The sequence below is a fragment of the Loxodonta africana genome, chromosome 7 (assembly GCF_030014295.1).
Source record: "Loxodonta africana isolate mLoxAfr1 chromosome 7, mLoxAfr1.hap2, whole genome shotgun sequence".
Lineage (NCBI taxonomy): Eukaryota > Metazoa > Chordata > Mammalia > Proboscidea > Elephantidae > Loxodonta > Loxodonta africana.
In genome coordinates this window covers 1,122,585-1,144,701 of record NC_087348.1, presented here as the reverse complement: position 1 = coordinate 1,144,701, position 22,117 = coordinate 1,122,585, and positions in this window count along the sequence as shown.

The window sequence follows — 22,117 nt, the reverse complement described above, 5'->3', positions numbered from 1 at the left end:
GCATGATTCCCAGTATTGTGTGATTGTCCACCATTTTGTCATCTGACGTGATTTTCCTCTGCGTTGTAAATCCTACCTCTATGAGATTAATGAGATGGGATTAGCAGCAGTTACGTTAATGAGGCGGGACTCAATCTACTGGATTAAGTCGTCAGTCAATCTCTTTTGAGATATAAAAGAGAGAAGCTAGCAGAGAGACACGGGGACCTCATATCACCAAGAAACAAGAGCCAGGAGAATAGCATGTCCTTTGGACCTGGGTTTCCTGCACTGAGAAGCTCCTCAACTGGGGAAGATTGATGACAAGGACCTTCCTATAGAGCTGACAGAGAGAGAAAACCTTCCCCTGGAGCTGTCTCCCTGAATTCGGACTTCTAGCCTACTGGAGTGTGACCAGATAAATTTCTGTTTGTTAAAACCATCCACTTGTGATATTTCTGTTATGGCAGCACTAGATAACTTAGACAATACTCAAAAGACTTGAAAGCACAGACTGAAAGACTTGTACACCAGTGTTCATTGCAACACTATTCACAATGGCCAAAAGGTGGAAACAGCCTAAAAGCCCATCAATAGATGAATGCATAAACAAAATGTGATTGCTGTTGTTGTTGGACGCTGTGGAGTCACTTCTGACTCATAGCCACCCTTTGTAGAACAGAACAAAACACTGCCTGGTCCTGCACCCTCTTCACAGTCATTGCTATGTTTGAGCCCATTGTTGCAGCCTCTGTGCCAATCCATCTCATTGAGGGTCTTCCTCTTCTTAGATGACCCTCATTTTACCAAGCATGATATCTTGCTCCAGGGACTGGTCCCTCCTGATAACATATCCAAAGTGTGTGAGATGAAGTCTCACCATCCTTGCTTCTAAGGAGTACTCTGGCTGTACTCCTTCCAAGGCAGATTTGTTCATTCTTCTGGCAGTCCATGGTACATTCAATATTCACCCCCAACACCATAATTCAAAGGCATCAATTCTTCAGTCAAAATATAGTACATGCATACAATGGAATATTACTCAGCCAGTAGAAGAAAAGAAGTCTTGATATTTGCTACAATGTGGATTGAGCTCGAAGACGTTATGCTGAGTGAAATAAGTCAATTACAAAAGGACAAATATCGTATGACCTCGCTTATATAAAAATACAAGAAAAGACAAATGTATAGAGACCAAAGTTTATTAGTGATTACCAGGGGCAGGAGGGAAGGGGGAAAAGGGGGTTAATAGTGATGGAAAAATCACGTTGATTAAGGGTAGGGTTGCACAGCTGATTATCGCAATTGCTGTCAATAAGTTGTACACCTGTAAAAAGTGAAATTGGCAAAGGTTATGTGATAGATACATTTACAACAATAACAACAACAAATTAGCTGCTGAGGCTGCTTATGTGCAACCAAGCACCTCATGGGATTTGGTTCCTTGGCTTGGAGGCTTACGGTCATGGTTTCACGGAACATCCCAGTTAATTGGCCTAATAATGTGTTTAGCACTTCTGTTCTACCTCCAAATTCATTGCATAGTGTCTGGGGTCTTAAAAGCTTGCAAGTGGCCATCCAAGGCACAACAATTGGTCTCTATTCACCTGAAGTAACAGAGGAAGAAGGAGAGTCAGGAATAGGAGGAGAGTATGCGGTGTGTGGCTAATTGCCTCCGTGAACAACTGCCTCCTTTGCCATGAGGCCAGAAGAAATGGATGGTACACAGCTACCATTACTGAACATTTTGGTCAAGGATTCCATAAAGCAATCCTGATCAAATGGGGAAAAAACGCAGAACAGAATTTCACATTCTCACGGACTCCAGACTTTTGGAACCATGGAGGGTAGATGAACCCCTGAAACTATTGCCCTGAGATAATCTTTAAACCTTAAACCAAAAATATCTCCCTGAAGTCTTCTTAAAACCAAACAATAGTTTAGCTTAACTAGAAAAAAGCCTTCCTTCAGCATTATGCTTTGTTAAGAACTATCTATATGGAATCAAGCTGACAACAGCAACTCAAAAGATTAGACAGGAGCCTTAGGAGGCAGCAGGTTTACGTCAATGGGGAGGAACAATTCAGAAAAGGAGAGTGAGAATGGTTGCACACCTTGAATAATGTAATCAATGTCACTGAACTGTACATGTAGAAGCTGTTGAATTGGTGTATTTTTTGCTGTGTATGTTCTCAACAACAACGAAATGAATAAAGAATTCTTAAAGCTTCAATAGTAAATCCATTTAGACAAAACACTGAAGTATAATTGATATACAATAAACATCACAACTTTAAAGTACAATTTGATCAATTTTGACAGAAGTATAATCTATGAAACCACTACCATTAGGATAGTGAACATACCCATCACCCTAAGAGTTTCCTCATGCCCCTTTGAAATCTCTCCTTCCCATGTACCTGATCTGCTTTCCGTCACTCTATATTAGCTGGCACTCTCTAGGATTTTATGCCAGTGGAATCTACAGTGTCTATGGCTTCTTTTTTGTCTGGCTTCTTTCACTCAGCATAATTATTCTGACATTCATTCACATTGTTGTGTGTATCAAGTTCCTTTCTTTGTTACTACTATATAGCATTACACTTAATTTTTTAATATTGATCTTGTGGTGTCCTGCAACCTTGCTAAACTCACTAATTAATTGTAGTAGCTTTTTTGTAGATGTCAGATTTTTTACATAGATGATCATATCATCTGCAAATGAATACGGTTTTGATTCCCCCTTCCCAATCTGGCTTGTCAGTTTGTCATACTGTGGTGGCTTGCGTGTTGCTCTGATGCTGGAAGCTATGGCACCGGTACTTCAAAGGCCAGCAGGGTCATCTGTGGTGGACAGGTTTCAGTGGAGCTGCCAGACTAAGGCAGACTAGGAAGAAAGGCCTGTCAGTTGACTTCTGAAAAAATTGGCCATTGAAAACCTCATGAATAGCAGCAGAACATTATCTGATATAGTGCCAGAAGATGAGCCCCTCAGGTAGGAAGGCGCTCAAAACGTGACTGGGGAAGAGCTGCCTCCTCAAAGTAGAGTCACCTTTAATGACGTGGATGGAGTCAAGCTTCCTGGACCTTCCTTTGCTGACGTGGCACGACTCATAATGAGAAGAAACAGCTGTAAACATCCATTAATAATCAGAATATGGAATGTACGAAGTATGCATCTAAGAAAATTGGAAACTGTCAAAAATTAAATAGAATGCATATACATCAATATCCTAGCCATTAGTGAGCTGATATGGGCTGGTGCTGGCCACTTGGAATGGGACAATTATACGGTCTACTATGCTGGGAATGAGAACTTGAAGAGGGATGGCGTTGCATTCTTAGTCGAAAAGAACATTTCAAGGTCTATCCTGAAGTACAACACTGTCAGTGATAGGATGATGCCCTATGCCTACAAGGAAGACCAGTTAATACCACTATTATTCAAATTACACACCAACCACTAAGGCCAAAGATGAAGAAATAGAAGACTTTTACCAACTTCTCCATTGATAATCACTAGTGATTAGAATGTGAAAGTTGGGAACAAAGAAGAAGGGTTGGTAGTTGGAAAATATGGCCTTGGTGATAGAAACGATGGCAGAGATCAAATGACAGGATTTTGCAAAACCAATCATTTCTTCATTGCAAATACCTCTTTCAACAATATAAACAGTGACTACACATGGACTTCACTAGATGGAATACATAGGAATCAAATCAACTACATCTGTAGAAAGAGGTGGTGGAAAAACTCAACATCATCAGTCAGAGCAAGGCCAGGGGTTGACTCTGAAACTGGCTTCCGAATGTTCAACGGCAAAAGGAAGAAATGATGAAGAAACAGAGTTAAACAGGATATTTCAAAAAGCACCTCAAGAAGACAAAGTAAAACATTATAATGACATGTCCAAAGACCTGGAGATAGAAAACCAAAAGGGAAGAACATGCTTAGCAGTTCTAAAGCTGAAAAAGCTGAAGAAAAAATTCAAGCCTCAAGTAGCAATATTGAAGGATTCTATGGGGAAAATATTAAACAACACAGGAAGCATCAAAAGAAGATGGAAGGACAAGACAGAGTCATTATACCAAAAAGAACTGGTCAATGTTCAAACATTTCAGGAGGTAGCATATGATCAGAAACTGATGGCACTGAAGGAAGAGGTCCAAACTTCACTGAAGGCACTGGCAAAAAACACTGCTCCAGGAATGGACAGAACACCAATTCAGATGTTCCAACAAACAGATGCAGCGCTAGAAGTGTTCATTTATCCATGCCAAGAAATTTAGAAGTCAGCTACCTGGCGAACTGACTGGAAGAGATCCATGTTTATGCCTGTATCAAAGAAAGGTGATCCAACAGAGTGCAGAAATTATCAAACAATATCATTAATATCACACACAAGTAAAATTTTACTGAAGAGCATTCAAAAGTGGCTGCAGTAGTATATCAACAGGGAACCGCCAGAAGTTCAAGTTGGATTCCTAGAAGAGCATGGAACCAGAGATACCATTGCTGATGACAGACGGATCTTGGCTGAAAGCAGAGAATATCAGAAAGACATTTACCTGTGTTTTATTGACTACACAAAGCATTCGACTATGTGGATCATAACAAACTATGGATAACATTGCAAAGAATGGGAATTCCAGAACACTTAATCGTGCTCATGAGGTATCTGTACATAGATCAAGAGTCAGTCCTTTGAACAGAACAAGGATACTGCATGGTTTAAAGTCAGGAAAGGTGTGCATCAAGGTTGTATCCTTCACCATACTTATTCCATCCGTATGCTGAGCAAATAATCCGAGAAGCTGTGCTACGCAAAGAAGAACATGGCATCAGGATTGGAGGAAGACTCGTTAACAACCTGTGATATGCTGATGACACACCTTTGCTCGATGAAAGTGAAGAGGACTTGAAGAACTTACTGTTGAAGATCAAAGATTACAGCCTTCAGGATGGATTGCACCTTAACATAAAGAAAACAAAAATCCTCACAACTGGAGCAATAAGCAACATCACAACAAATGGAGAAAAGATTGAAGTTGTCAAGGATTTCATTTCACTTGGATCCACAATCAACATTGCAAATCTGCTGCAAAAGATCTCTTTAAAGTGTTAAAAAGCAAATATGTCACTTTAAGGACTAAGGTGCGCCTGACCCAAGCCATGGTGTTTTCAATTGCCTCATATGCATGTGCAAGCTGGACAATGACTAAGAAAGACCAAAGAAGAATAGACGCCTTTGAATATGGTGTTGGTGAAGAATATCAAATCTACCATGGACTGCCAGAATGAACAAATCTGTCTTGGAAGAAGCACAGCCAGAATGCTCCTTAGAAACAAGGATAGTGAGACTTCATCTCACATACTTTGAACATGTTATCCGGAGGGACCAGTCCCTGTAGAAGGACATCATGTTTGGTAAAGTAGAGGGTCAGGGAAAAAGAGGAAGACCCTCAATGAGTTGGACTGACACAGTGGCTGCAACAGTGGACTCAAGCACAACAACGATTGTAAGGATGGCGCAGGACCAGGCATGGTTTCGTTCTGTTGTACGTGGGGTCACTATGAGTCGGAACTGACTTGATGGCACCTAACAACAATAGCAACATCCCAATCTATACATCTTTTGTTTATTTGGCTTCCTAATTGCACTGTGTTGACTCCCAGCACAGTGTTGATTAGAAGAGATGAGAGCAAGCATACTAGTTTCATTCTCATTTCAGGGAAAACATTCAGTCTTCACCATGACGTACGATGTTAACTATAAGTTTTTTTGTAGATGCCCTTTATCAGCTTGAGTAAATTCTGATTTTTAGTTTGGTGAGCATTTTTATCAGGAACGGCTGTTGGGTTTTGTCAAATGTTTTTTTCCTGCATCTGTTGAAATGATCATATGATTTTTCTTCTTTAGTCTGTTAGTATCAATTGATTTTGAATTCTAAACCAACCTTGCATTCCTGGAATAAACCTCACTTAGTCATAGTTTTAGTATGTTGTTGGATTCAAGGTGATAAATTTTTGCATCTGTGTTCATGAGGAATATTGTTCTATTGTTCTCATTTCTTATAATTGTTGTGGTTTTGGTATCAGGGTAATATTGGCCTCAAAAAAAAAAAAGAATTGGAAAATATTCCTACCTTTTCCATTTCTCTGGAAGAGTTGTGTAGGATTGGTATAACTTCTTCCTTAAATGTTTGATGGAATCCATCAGTGAAGCCATTTGGGCCTGAATTTTCTTTGTGGGAAGAAAATTGTTGTTTAACTACAATTTCAATTTCTTTAATAGATACGGAGCTATTCAAGTTATTTCTTCTTGAGTGATCTTTGGTAGTTATTGGAATTTGTCTTTTATTTAAGTTGTCAAATTTACTGGCATAAAGTTATTTGTTTTTATTCTTTTATTATCTGTAGAGTCTGTAGTGACATCACCTCTTTCATTCCTAATACTGGTAGTTTGTGTCTTCTCTCCTTTTTTTCCTATAACTGTGACTATAAATTTATCAATTTTATTGATTTTTTTCAGAGAACCAGCTTTTAGATTCATTGATTTTTCTCTATCATTTTGTTTTGTTTTCCACTCTGTTTTATCAATGATATTTACTTTCTTTCTTCTGTTTACTTTGGGTTTAGTTTGTTCTTTTTTTCTTCTTTTCTAATGTAGGGATTAAGTGCTATAACCTTCCCCTAAAAGCAGCTATAGCCATCCCACAGTTGTGATACATTGTGTTTTCATTTACTTCAATTACAATGAGTAAGGAAGACCAAAGAAGAATTGATGCCTGTGAATTGTGGTGTTGAGGAAGAGTATTGAATCTACCATGGACTGCCAGAAGAATGAACAAATCTGTCTTGGAGGAAGTACGGCCAGAATGCTCCTTGGAAGCAAGGATGGTGAGATTTTGTCTTACATACCCTGGACATATTATCAGGAGGGACCAGTCCCTGAAGAAGAACATCATGCTTGGTAAAGTAGACGGTCAGGGAAAAAGAGGAAGACCCTCAATGAGATGGATTGGCACAATGGCTGCAACAATGGGCTGAAGCATAACAATTGTGATGATGGAGCAGGACCAGGCAGTGTTTCATTCTGTTGTACATAGGATCACTATGAGTCAGAACCAACTCAATGGTACCTGACAACAACAACACTCAGCCAGCAGGAGAAACGAAGTCTTAATAAATGCTATAGTATGGATGGAGCTTGAAGACATTATGCTGAGCGAAATAAGCCAATCAAAAAAGGACAAATATTGTATGACACCCCTTATATAAAAAGACAAGAAAAGTCAAACTTATAGAGAGCAAAATTTAATACTGGTTACCAGGGGCAGGAGGGAGAAGGAAAGAAGGGGTTAACAGAGATGGAAAAGTCACATTGATTAAGGGTAGGGTTGCATAGTTGATTATTGTAATTGCTGTCAATAAGTTGTACACCTGTAAAAAGCTGAATTTACAAAAGTTGTATGATAGATACAGTTACTACAACAACAACAATAGAGTAGAGAGTAGCTACTGAGTCTACTTATGTACAACCAAACACCTCATGGGATTTGGTTCCTGGTTTGGATGTTTAGGGTCATGGTTTCACAGGACATCCCAGTTAACTGGCCTAATAAAGTGTTTAGTTCTTCTGTTCTACCTCCTAGTTTGTTGCATGGTTCCTGGGGTCTTAAGAGCTTGCAAGTGGCCTTCCAAGTCACAATTGGTCTCGATTCACCTGGAGCAACAGAAGAAGAGGGAGAGTCAGGAACAGGAAGAGGATATGGAAGGTGTGGCTGGTTACCTCCATGAACAACTGCCTCCTTTGTCATGAAACCAGAAGAACTGGATGGTACCCGGCTACCATTACTGAAATTTTGATCAAAGATTCCATAGAAGAAACCTGATCAAAAGGGGGAAAATGCAGAATAGAATTTCAAATTCTCAGGGACTCTAGACTTTCTGGAGCCATGGAGGCTGAATGAACCCCTGAAACTATTGCCCTGAGATAATTTAAACCTTAAACCAAAAGTTTCCCTAAAGGCTTCTTAAAACTGAAAAATACCTTAACTTGTAAAAAAAAAAGTCTGCCTTGAGCTCTATGCTCTTTTAAGAGCTATACATAGGGGATCAAATTGACAAGAGCAACTCAAAAGATTACATAGGAACCTTAGGATGCAGTGAGTTTCTGTTAATGGGGGGAGGATCACTCAGAAAAGGAGTATGAGAATGGTTGCACAATTCAAAGAATGTAATCAGTGTCACTAGGTTGTACACGTAGAAGCTGTTGAATTGGTGTATGTTTTGTTATGTATATTCTCAACAACAACAAAATAAATAAAATTTAGGAAAAAAGTAGGAGTCTTGGCCTCAATGACTCATCCATGAGCTTTCAAAGAGACTGGGGATCATAGGTCATTTGAAAGCAAAACATTCAGAAATATGTTTTATCATCTTAACACCCTGCTCAAAAACTGTTGCTAGTTCCACAGAATTGATAAAAGGAAGTCTAAATGCCTCCGGATGGCATTCAAAGCCCTCCAAGATCTGTCCCAGCCTGGCTTTCCATCCCTCCCTCCCCAATCCATGATGCCAAGTGTGGGTGAACACACATTCCCTGTCCAGCCCCCCAACCTTCTGGTGGGCCCCAAGAACATCTGTAATTTTTCTGTATCCATGGTTTGCTCATACTTTTCCCTCTGCCCAGAATTCTCTTCCTCCCCATATTGTATGAGTTCTACTCATTCTTTCTTTTCAAGTTCAAATGCTACTCCAAAATACTATTTGTTTTGCTTCTCGAAATTCATTTATCCTTCCCTGGGTATGTTTGAATAGCACATGTTGTTGTTGTTACGGGCCATCAAGTCAGTTCCAACTCATAGCAATCCTATGTACAACAGAATGAAACACTGCCCAGTCCTGTACAATTCTCACAATCGTTGTTATGCTTGAGCCCATTGTTGTAGCCACTGTGTCAATCCATCTGGCTGAGGGTCTTCCTCTTTTTTGCTGACCCTGTACTTTACCAAGCATGATATCTTTCTACAGGGACTGGTCCCTCCTGATAACATGTCCAAAGTACACGAGATGAATTCTTGCCATCCTCTCTACTAAGGAGCACTCTGGCTAGACTTCTTCCAAGACAGATTTGTCCATTCTTCTGGCAGCCCCTGGTAGATTCAATATTCTTCCCCAACACCATAATTCAAAGGCATCAATTCTTTGGTCTTCCTTAGTCATTGTCCAGCTTTCACATGCATATGAGGTGATTGAAAACACCACTAGGGCTTGGATTAGATGCACCTTAGTCCTTAAAGTGATATCTTTGCTTTTTAACACTTTACAGAGGCAGCAGATTTGCCTAATGCAGTACGTCCTTTGATTTCTTTACTGCTGCTTCCATGGGCATTGATCGTGAATCCAAGTAAAATGAAATCCTTGACAACTTCAATAGTTTCTCCATTTATCATGATGTTGCTTATTGGTTCAGTTCTGAGGATTTTGTTTATGTAGAGGTATAATCCATACTGAAGGCTGTGGTCTTTGATCTTCATCAGCAAGTGCCTCAAGTCCTCTTCCCTTTCAGCAAGTAAGATTGTGTCACCTGCATACTGCAGGTTGTTAATGAGTCTTCCTCCAATCCTGATGCCCTGTTCTTCTTCATACAGTCCAGTTTCTCACATTATCTGCTCAGCATACAGATTAAGTACGGTGAAAGGGTGTAACCATGACACACACCTTTTTTAACTTTAAACCATGCAGTATCCCCTTGTTCTGTTCAAACAACTGCTTCTTGGTCTAAGTACAGGTTCCTCGTGAGTACAACTATGTGTTCTAAAATTTCCATTCTTCGCAATGTTATCCATAATTTGTTATGATTCACACAATCAAATGCCTTAGCATAGTCAATAAAACACAGGTAAACATCTTTCTGATGTTCTTTGCTTTCAGCCAGGATCATTCTGACATCAGCAACAATATCCCTTTTTCCACATCCTTTTCTGAATCTGGCTTGAATTTCTGGCAGCTCCCTGTTGATGTACGGCTGCAACCACTTTTGAATGATCTTCAGTAAAATTTTACTTGTGTGTGATGTTAATGATATTGTTTGATAATTTCCGTATTCTGTTGGATCACCCTTCTTTGGAAGTAGTACAAATATGGATCTCTTCTAGTTGGTTAGCCAGTGACTGTTCTCCAAATTTCTTGGCATAGACGAGTGAGCACCTCCAGTGCTGCATCTGTTTGTTGAAACATCTCAACTGGTATTCTGATAATTCCTGGAGCCTTGTTTTTCACCAATATCTTCAGTGATCTTGGACCTCTGCCTTCAGTACCATCAATTCTTGATCATATGCCACCTTCTGAAATGGCTGAACATGGACCTTTCCTTTTTTGTTGTTTGTTTGTTTTGGTACAGTGACTCTGTGTATTCCTTCAATCTTCTTTAGATGCTTCCTGCGCCGTTTAATATTTTCCCTGTAGCATCCTTCTCATATCATCCATTTATTTGATGTTATATTTATTTACTAATGTTTCTGTCTCACTCCATAGACTAGGAACCCCTCGTAGCTACCTGCAACCAGGTGTACATGTATGCGCACACACACACACACACAACCCTAGTGCACTGTGATCATACAGATCATAGTTAATCGTTAGTGAGCCCTCACTCTGCCACATATTACATACATCATTTCATTTATTCCTCCTAATAGCACTATAAGCCAAAAAAATCATTAATATCACATGCAAGCAAAATTTTGCTGAAGATCATTCAAAAATGGCTGCAGCAGTATATCGACGGAGAACTGCCAGAAATTCAGGCTGGTTTCAGAAGAGGACATGGAACCAGGGCTATCATTGCTGATGTCAGATGGATCCTGGCTGAAAGCAGAGAATACCAGAAAGATGTTTACCTGTGTTTTCATGACTGTGCAAAAGCATTCGACTGTGTGGATCATAACAAATTATGGATAACATTGTGAAGAATGGGAATTCCAGAACACTTAATTGTGCTCGTGAGGAATGTTTACACAGATTAAGAGGCAGTTGTTCAGACAAAACAAGGGGATACTGATTGGTTTAAAGTCAGGAAAGGTGTGCTTCAGGGTTGTATTCTTTCACCATACCTATTCAATCTGTATGCTGAGAAAATAATACGAGAAGCTGGACTGTATGAAGAAGAACCGGGCATCAGGATTGGAGGAAGACTCATTAACAGCCTGTGTTATGCAGATGACACAACCTTGCTTGCTGAAAGTGAAGAGGACTTGAAGCATTACTAATAAAGATCAAAGACCACAGCCTTCAATATAGATTACACCTCAACATAAAGAAAACAAAAATCCTCACAATTGGACCAATGAGCACCATCATGATAAATGAAGAAAAGATTGAAGTTGTCAAGGATTTCATTTTACTTGGATCCACAATCAATAGCCACAGAAGCAGCAGTCAAGAAATCAAAAGATGCATTGCATTGGGTAAATCTGCTGCAAAGGACCTCTTTAAAGTGTTGAAGAGCAAAGATGTCACCTTGAAGACTAAGGTGTGCCTGACCCAAGCCATGGTATTTTCAATTGCATCATATGCATGTGGAAGCCAGACAATGAATAAGGAAGACCGAAGAAGAATTGACGCCTTTGAATTGTGGTGCTGGCGAAGAACATTGAATGCACCACGGACTGCGAAAAGAATGAATAAATCTGTCTTAGAAGAAGTGCAACCAGAGTGCTCCTTAGAAGCAAGGATGGTGAGACTACGTCTTACATACTTTGGACATGCTGTCAGGAGGGATCAGTCCCTAGAGAAGGACATCATGCTTGGCAAAGTACAGGGTCAGTGGAAAAGAGGAAGACCCTCAACAAAGTGGATTGACACAGTGGCTGCAACAATGAGCTCAAACATAACAACAATTTTAAGGATGGTGTAGGACCAGGTAGTGTTTCGTTCTGTTGTGCGTAGAGGGTCGCTATGAGTCGGAACCAACTCAATAGCACCTAACAACGACAATAATAGCACTATGGGATAGACGATTATTTCTATTTTCTAGATGAGGTGATTGAGGTTTGCAGAAGTTAGGTAGCTTGCCCAAGGCCACACAGACAGTAAGGGAAAGAGTTATGCTTTGAATCAGGTCTATCTGGCTTGAATATCCATGCTCATCACAATTATTAAAAAAAAAAAAAAACCCATTGCCATCAAGTCCATTCTGACTCATAGTGACTCTATAGGACAGAGTAGAACTGCTCCAAAGAGTTTCCAATGTGCAGCTAGTAGATTCAAACTGCTGACCTTTTGGTTAACAGCTGAGCTGTTAACCACCTTCATGTCTATACTATAAACAAATAAATAAACTTGAAACAATTTGGAAACACGATGCCTACCATGAAGAAAGAGCTTTGAATGATCATGCCATGCCAGGCACTTCCCATTACATATGTGAACTCTTTCAACTCTCTCAACACCCCTTTAAGCAATATGCTACACAGTCAATAAATGCTGTTGGCTTGATAAATTACCTTGTTTGTGACTGACAAAAGCCAATGATGTAGACATTGAGGCAGAGGTCCCCTGTTAGGAGGTTGTAAAGTCAATTTTTGTAGGCAATCTAAATAATAAGGCAATCTAAATAACGACACCCTCAGGAGGAAAGGGAGAGTAGTCACAGAGCAGGTTGCAACAGCTAGTCCAGGAGTTTGAATAAAACCTCCTCAAAGTTCTAGAATTGGAGTCTTTAAAGAAGATATTTGTTGTTTGCAAAATGTCTGATACAAGGAAAAGACTATGGCTTAGGTGGACCACAAGAATATGGGCTTAGATGGACCACGAGTATGGCTTAGGTGGACAGCAAGAGTATCAGCTTAGAAGAACGAAGAAAACTAAAGATACAACGGAAAGATTACTCCAAAGGACTAATGGACCACATCTACCACGGCCTCGACCAAACTAAGTCTGATACAACTAGATAGTACCTGGCTACCACTACTGACTGCTTTGACAAGGATCACAATAGAGGGTCCTGGACAGAGCTGGAGAAAAATGTAGAACAAAATTCTAACTCAAAAAGAAAGATCTGACTTGCTGGCCTGGCAGATACTGGAGAAACCCTGAGAGTATCACCCCCGGACACACTTTTAGCCAGTAATGAAGTCACTTCTGAGGGTCACCCTTCAGCCAAAGATTGCATAGGCCCATTAAAAAAAAAAAAAAGACTAAAGGGACACACCAGCCCAGAGGCAGGGACTAGGAGGCAGGGGGGAACAGGAAAGCTGGTAATAGGGAACACAAGGTTGAAAAGGGAGAGTGTTGACATGTCCTGGGGTTGTTAACAATGTCATAGAACAATGTGTGTACTGACCGTCTAATGAGAAACTAGTTTGTTCTGTAAACCTTCATCTAAAGTACAATAAAAATTAAAAAAAAAATAAAGAGTATGGGCTTAGATGGACCACAAGACTATGGGATTATGAGGTGGGGACAAGATGGTGGAGTAGTCAGACGCTTCCGGTGAGCTCTCTTACAACAAAGACCAAAAAAAACAAGTGAAACGATTATATTTATGACAAGCTAGGAGCCCTGAATATCAGAAGCAAAGTTAGAAAATGGACTCAGCGACAGGGGAAGGGATAGACAGTTCAGAAGTGGAGAGAAGTTGCCCAGCCTGAATCGCCAGGAACTCTCAGGCACCATCCCCAGGAGCGTCTGCAGCAGGCTGGTGGTAGCATTCAGCCGCAGTTTCCTCAGGGAGAAGCAGCCAGCCGCACAGCCTACTCACGCCTCCAGAACCAGAGAAGAACGGCGCTCTCAGCAAAAGCTAAGTGCCTGCATATATTTTACAATGGCCCCAGCCCCTAAGCCAACTTCAGTGACTGTTGATTTCCCTGGGCCTGAGACAGGTTCTGCTGAGCGTCCTGAGCCGTTATCCTGGCATTGAAGAAGGAATAAATTCACAACTGGGGAAAAAGATAATCTGCCAGCTCTGCTAACCTGAGGAACTCAGGACAGAAATGGCTCCTGTCCAGGCATAAACAGTCCATGGGCTTTGAATACCTTTTTGCCCCTGCATGGACCTGAGTGGGCCTGTTTCAGGAGAATAGGCCCTTGTTGGCAGACTGCAACTGTTTCAGCTGTGCAGTGGAGAGGCTGGTGTTTGATGTCTGACACCTCTTCACCTATTAAACAGGGTCCTCACCTATGCACATCAGGGGTCTAAGGACTGGTGGCTCAACTCGCGTCACCCAGCCACCCATGACAGGGGTCCAAGGATAACCGGTACCTCCCAGTCCTTACAACCAAAAACATTGGGAGCCCATGGTCTGTCTGCAGAACAAACCCACCTGTACAATCTAGGGAACAGGCATGTGCTTTCCTCACAGGCACTGGGGGGGCGGTTCTCAGCCCCCTGCCTTGTTCAGAATGTGATCCGCTGCTGCAATCAGATACCGGTACCTACACCAATCACCCCTGCCCCTCTAAGACTGTAGGACAGAGCCTGTACCACACACTTGATGACCAACTGCCTGGACACCTAAGCTGAATTCATACAAGAAAGTGAATGGACTCCTAGACTGATACACCTGATAACAGCTCCAGCCACCTGAAGACAGGACGTTAGAGATTCAAAGGCAAAAATAATCAAGCTAAATCACTCAAGAAACCTATTCAGGCATATCAAAACAAAACAAAGCAAGAAGCCAGGATACAAGAAGCAAACATAAACTAATACAATAACTTATAGATGGCTCCAAGACAACAGTCAATATCAAATCACATAAAGAAGCAGACCATGATCACTTCAACAAACTCTCAAAACAAAGAATCAAGAGATCTTCTGGATGAAGGTGCCTTCCTGGAATTACTGGATATAGAATACAAAAGATTAATATACCGAACTCTTCAAGACATCAGGAACAAGATGAGGAAGAAGATCCGGAAATATGCAGAACAAGCAGAGGAACACAGAGATAAAGCAGTTGAAGAAATTAAAAAGGTTATTCAAGAACATAATGAAAAAATGTAACAAGCTGCAAGAATTCGTAAAGAGAGAGCAATCAGAAACTCAGAAGACAAACAACAAAATTACAGAATTAGCTCAATAGAAAGTCAGAGGAGCAGAATTGAGCAAGTGGAAGGCAGAATTAGTGAGCTTTAAGATAAAGCACTTTGCACCAATATATTCGAAGAAAAAGCAGACAAAAGAATTTTAAAAAATGAAGAAACTTTAAGAATCATGTGGGACTCTATCAAGAGAAATAACGTACGAGTGATTGGAGTACCAGAACAGGGAGGGACGACAGAAAATACGGAAGGAATTGTTGAAGATTTGTTGGCAGAAAACTTGCCTGATATCATGAAAGATGAGAAGATATCTATCCAAGATGCTCATTGAACTCCACATAAGGTAGATCTTAAAAGAAAGTCACCGAGACATGTTATAATCAAACTTGCCAAAACCAAAGATAAAGAGAGAATTTTAAGAGCAGCAAGGGATAAACAAAAAGCCACCTACAAGGGAGAGTCAATAAGAATAAGCTTGGACTACTCAGCAGAAACCATGCAGGCAAGAAGGCAATGGGATGACTTATATAAAGCATTGAAGGAAAAAAATCCCAGCCAAGAATCATATATCCAGCAAAATTGTCTCTCCAATATGAAGGTGAAATTAGGACATTTACAGATAAACAGAAGTTTAGGGAATTTTTAAAAACCAAACCAAAACTACAAGAAATACTGAAGGGAGTTCTCTGGTTAGAAAATTAATAATATCAGATATCAACCCAAGACAAGAACACTGGACAGAGCAATCAGATGTCAACCCAGACAGGGAAATCACAAAAATAAATCAAGATAAAAAAATGCTCAGAACAGGGAAACAGAGATGTCATTATGTAAAAGAAGACAACATTAAATCAATAAAGAGGGACTAAGAAATGTAGTCATAGATCTTTCATATAGACAGGAAGACAAGGCGATAAAAGAAATAAAAGTTAGGTTTAAACTTAGAAAAATAGGGGTAAATATTAAGGTAATCACAAAGGAGATTAACAATCCTACACATCAAAATAAAATACAAGAAAAAATAGAGACTCAGCAGAAACAAAATCAACAACAACGAACAACACAATATATAAAGATAAACTACGCAGCGCAAAAAATTAAGTGGGAAAAAGAAACTGTCAACAACACACAAAAAAAGATATCAAAATGACAGTGCTAAACTCATACCTATCCATAATTATGCTGAATGTAAGTGGACTAAATGCACCAATAAAAAGACGGAGAGTGGCAGAATTGATTAAAAAAAAAATCCATCTATACTCTGCCTAAAAGAGACACACCTTAGACTTAGAGACACAAACAAACTAAAACTCAAAGGATGGAAAAAAATATATCAACCAACAACAATCAAAAAAGAGCAGGAGTGGCAATATTAATTTCTGACAAAATAGACTTTAAAGTTAAATCCACCACAGAGGATAAGGAAGAGCACTATATAATGATTAAAGGGATAATATATCAGGAGGATATAACCATATTAAATACTTAGGCACCCAATCACAGGGCTGCAAGATACATAAAACAAGCTCTATCAGCATTGAAAAGTGAGATAGCTCCACAGACACGACTTTCGGTGAATGACAGGACATCCAGAAAAAGCTCAATTAAGACACGGAAGATATAAATGCCACAATCAACCCATTCAACCTTGAAGAAGTATACAAGACACTCCACCCAACAGCAGCCAAGTATATTTTGTTTTTTAGTGCACATGGAACGTTCTCTAGACTAGCCCACACATTAGGTCATAAAGCAAGCCTTAGCAGGATCCAAAACATCGAAATATTACAAAGCATCTTCTCTGACTATAAGGCCATAAAAGTAGAAACTAATAACAGAAAAAGCAGAGAAAACAAATCAAACACTTGGAAACTGAACAATACCGTGCTCAAAAACGACTGGGTTACAGAAGACATTAAGGATGGAATAAAGAAATTCATAGAGTCTAGTGAGAATGAAAACACTTCCTATCAGAATCTTTGGGACACAGCAAAAGCAGTGCTCAGAGGTCAATTTATATCAATAAACGCACGCATCCAAAAAGAGGAAAGGGCCAAAATCAAAGAATTATCCCTACAACTTGAACAAATAGAAATAGAGCAACAAAAGAAGCCCTCAGGCACCAGAAGAAAGCAAATAATAAAAATTAGAGCAGAATTAAATGAAATAGAGAACAGAAAAACAATTGAAATAGCTAACAAAACCAAAAGCTGGTTCTTCAAAAAAAATTGACAAAATTAATAAACCACTGGCCAAACTGACAAAAGAAAAACAGGAGAGGAAGCAAATAACACCAATAAGAAATGAGATGGGCAATATCACAACAGACCCAATGGAAATTAAAAGAATCATATCAGATTACTACGAAAAACTGTACTCTAACAAATCAGAAAACCTAGAAGAAATGGATGAATTTCTAGAAAGACACTACCTACATAAACTAACACAGAGGTAGAACAACTTAATAGACCCATAACAAAAGAAGAGATTGAAAAGGTAACCAAAACGCTCCCAACAAAAAAAAGCCCTGGCCCGGAGGGATACACTGCAGAGTTCTACCAAATTTTCAGAGAAGAGTTAACACCACTACTACTAAAGGTATTTCAGAGCATAGAAAAGGATGGAATCCTACCACACTCATTCTATGAAGCCACCATATCCCTGATACCAAAACCAGGTAAAGACACCACAAAAAAAGAAAATTACAGACCTATATCCTTCATGAACGAGATACAAAAATCCCCAGCAAAATTCTAGCCAATAGAATGCAACAACATACCAAAAAAATAATTCACCATGACCAAGTGGAATTCATACCAGGCATGCAGGGACGGTTCAACATCAGAAAAACAATTAATGTAATCCATCATATGAATGAAACAAGAGACAAGAATCACATGATTTTATCAATTGATACAAAAAAGGCATTTGACAAAGTTCAACACCCATTCATGATAAAAACTCTCAGCAAAATAGAAATAGAAGGAGAATTCCTCAACATAATAAAGAGCATTTATACAAAGCCAACGGCCAACATGATTCTAAATGAAGAGAGTCTGAAAGCATCCCCCTTGAGATCGGGAACCAGACAAGGATGCCCTTTATCACGACTCTTATTCAACATTGTGTTGGAGGTCCTAGCCAGAGCAATTAGGCTAGATAAAGAAATAAAGGGCATCCAGATTGGTAAGGAAGAAGTCAAAGTATCTCTATTTGCAGATGACATGATCTTATACACAGAAAACCCTAAAGAATCCTCAAGAAAACTACTGAAACTAATAGAAGAGTTCAACAGGGTATCAGGATATAAGATAAACACAAAAATCAGTTGGATTCCTCTACACCAACAAAAAGAACATCGAAGAGGAAATCACCAAATCAATACCATTTACAGTAGCCCCCAAGAAGATAAAATACTTAGGAATAAATCTTACCAGAGACGTAAAAGATCTATACAAAGAAAACTATAAGACTCTACCGCAAGAAACCAAAAGAGACCTACATAAGTGGAAAAACATACCTTCCTCATGGATAGGAAAATTTAACATTGTAAAAATGTCTATTCTACCAAAAGCCATCTACACATACAATGCAATTCCAATCCAAATTCCAACGACATTTTTTAATGAGATGGAGAAGCAAATCACCAAGTTCATATAAAGAGGCCTGGTATAAATAAAGCGTTACTGAAAAAGAAGAACAAAGTGGGAGGCCCCACTCTACCAGATTTTAGGACCTATTATACCTCCACAGTAGTCAAAACAGCCCGGTACTGCTACAGCAACAGATACATAGACCAGTGGAACAGAATTGAGAATCCAGACATAAATCCATCTACCTATGAGCAGCTGATGTTTGACAAAGGGCCAAAGTCAGTTAAATGGGGAAAAGACAGTCTCTTTAACAAATGGTGCTGGCATAAGTGGATATTATCTGCAAAGAAAATGAAACAAGACCCATTCCTCACACCATGCACAAAAACAAACTCAAAATGGATTAAAGACCTAAATATAAAATCTAAAACAATAAAGATCATGGAAGAAAAAATAGGGACAATGCTAGGAGCCCTAATACACGGCATAAACAGTATACAAAACATTACTAACAATGCAGAAGAGAAACTAGATAACTGGGAGGTCCTAAAAATCAAACACCTATGCTCACCCAAAGACTTCACCGAAAGAGTAAAAAGATTACATACAGACTGGGAAAAAGTTTTTAGCTATGACATTTCTGATCAGCATCTGATCTCTAAAATCTACATGACACTGTAAAAACTCAACTGCAAAAAGACAAATAACCTGATTAAAAAATGGGCAAAAGATAGGAACAGGGACTTCACTAAAAAAGACATTCAGTTGGCTAACAGATACATGAGGAAATGTTTGCGATCATTAGCCATTAGAGAAATGCAAATCAAAACTACAATGAGATTCCACCTGACTCCAACAAGGCTGCCATTAATCCAAAAAAAAACAAAATAATAAATGTTGGAGAGCTTGTGGAGAGACTGGAACACTTATACACTGCTGGTGGGAATGTAAAATGGTACAACCACTTTGGAAACGATTTGGCGCTTCCTTAAACTAGAAATAGAACTACCATAAAAAAATAAAAAATAGAACTACCATACGATCCAGCAATCCCACTCCGTGGAACATATTCTAGAGAAATAAGAGCCTTACACAAACTGATATATGCACACCTATGTTCATTGCAGCACGGTTAACAATAGCAAAAAATGGAAGCAACCAAGGTGCCCATCAACAGATGAATGAATAAACAAATTACTGTATATTCACACAATAGAATACTACACATCAATAAAGAACAGTGATGATTCTGTGAAACATTTCATAACATGGAGGAATCTGGAAGGCATTATGCTGAGTGAAATTAGTCAGCGGCAAAAGGTCAAATATTGTATAAGACCACTAGTATAAGAACTTGAGAAATAGTTTAAACAGAGATGAGAATATTCTTTAATGGTTATGAGGGGGGGAGGGAGGGAGGGGGAGGAGTTTTCACTAATTAGACAGTAGATAAGACCTAATTTAGGTTAAGGGAAAGACAACACACAATACAGGAGAGGTCAGCACAACTGGACTTAACCATAAGCAAAGAAGTTTCCTGAATAAACTGAACACATCAAACGCCAGAGTAGCAGGGGCGAGGGTTTGGGGACCACGGTTTCAGGGGACATCTAAGTCAATTGGCATAATAAAATCTATTAACAAAACATTCTGCACCCTACTTCGGAGAATTGCATTTGGGGTCTTAAATGCTGACAAGCGGCCATCTAAGACGCATCGATTGGTCTAAACCCACCTGGAGCAAAGGAGAATGAAGAACACCAAAGACACAAGGTAATTATGAGCCCAAGAGACAGAAAAGACCAACCAGAGACTACATCATCCTGAGACCAGAAGAACTAGATGGTGCCCGGCTACAACTGATGACTGCCCTGACAGGGAACACAACAGAGAACCCCTGAGGGAGCAGGAGAGCAGTGGGATGCAGACCCCAAATTCTCGTAAAAAGATCAGACTTAATGATCCAAGACTAAAAGGACCCCGGAGGTCATGGTCCCCAGACCTTCTGTGAGCCCAAGACAGGAACCATTCCCAAAGCCAACTCTTCAGACAGGGATTGGACTGGACTATGGGATAAAAAATGATACTGGTGAAGAGTGAGCTTCTTGGATCAAGTGGACACATGAGACTATGTGGGCAGCTCCTGTCCGGAGGGGAGATGAGAGGGCAGAGGGGGTCAGAAGCTGGCCGAATGGACATGAAAATAGAAAGTGGAGAGAAGGGGTGTGCTGCTATCTTATTAGGGGGAGAGCAACTAGGAATATATAGCAAGGTGTATATAAATTTTTGTATGAGAGACTGACTTGATTTGTAAACTTTCACTTAAAGCACAACAAAAATTTTTTTAAAAAAAGAGCATGGGCTTAGGCAGACCACAACAGTATGGGTTAGGTGGACTACAAGTGTATGGACTTTGGTGGACCACAAGAGTGTGGGCTTAGGTGGACCACCAGAGTATGAGCTTAGGTGGACTGCAAGAGTATAGGCTTAGGTGGACCACAGGAGTACGAGCTTAGGTGGACTGCAAGAGGATAGGCTTAGGTGGACCACAGGAGTACGAGCTTAGGTGGACTGCAAGAGGATAGGCTTAGGTGGACCACAGGAGTATGGGCTTAGGTGGACAGCACCCTCCCGGGACTCCCCTCCAACCTGGCCAGCAGCTGCCAGCCCTTTGCATGAACTGACACGTCTGTTTGTTTCCTGAAGGAGCTGGGTGGTGGCTCCTCTGGGCTGGAGGGGCCGAGCAGGTATAGGGTCCTAGCTCTTCTGGGGCCTTGCCGCCTCCACCCTTTTGCCTGGGCCAGCAGCCACTCCTTATCCCTTGCCAGGCTTTCTCAGGCCATCATTAGGGGAACAGCGAGTAGGCACCGGTACCCCACGTCTAGGGGGAGCTCAAACTCAGTGTCAAAAGGGCACTCAGCAGAGTGAGCCCAGGTGTTTGGCTCCAGGCCCCACCTGCAGCCCAGGGTCTGTGGTGTCTGGAAGGAGGACCAGGCCGCTGACCCCAGACCTTGATGTAGGGGCCATGACTTAGAGCTTCCTTCCTTCTTTATCTGTTTCTGCATTTTACACATGTCTCTGATGCATGTGAACTGCCTTATATTTGAAGAAGTTGATGCAATCTCATGAAAAGAATTGGGGTACAAAACCGTCCCTAAGAATGTTTGCCGTGGTGTTAAACACCAGAACCACACAGAAGGGACCGTGAGGGAACTTGTGGAAGATGAGGGCTCAGCAGACAACCCCAACGGCAGAGGTAGGTTTCTTTCTTCTATGTTCTATATTTTCCCATAATGAGTATCTATGGTTCATGTGAAGGAAACTAGCACCAAGTTTGGCATCTCCCCAAGTCCCTGTTCCACCAGCAAGGGCAGAGCTCCTGGGCTTGTGGCTGACGCAGGCACCGTCCCACAAAGTAAAGATGGAAAGGGCCAGGCACGCTCCCGGCCACCCGAAGGCCATAAATTCCTGCTTCCTGTGTGGCCAGCACCAT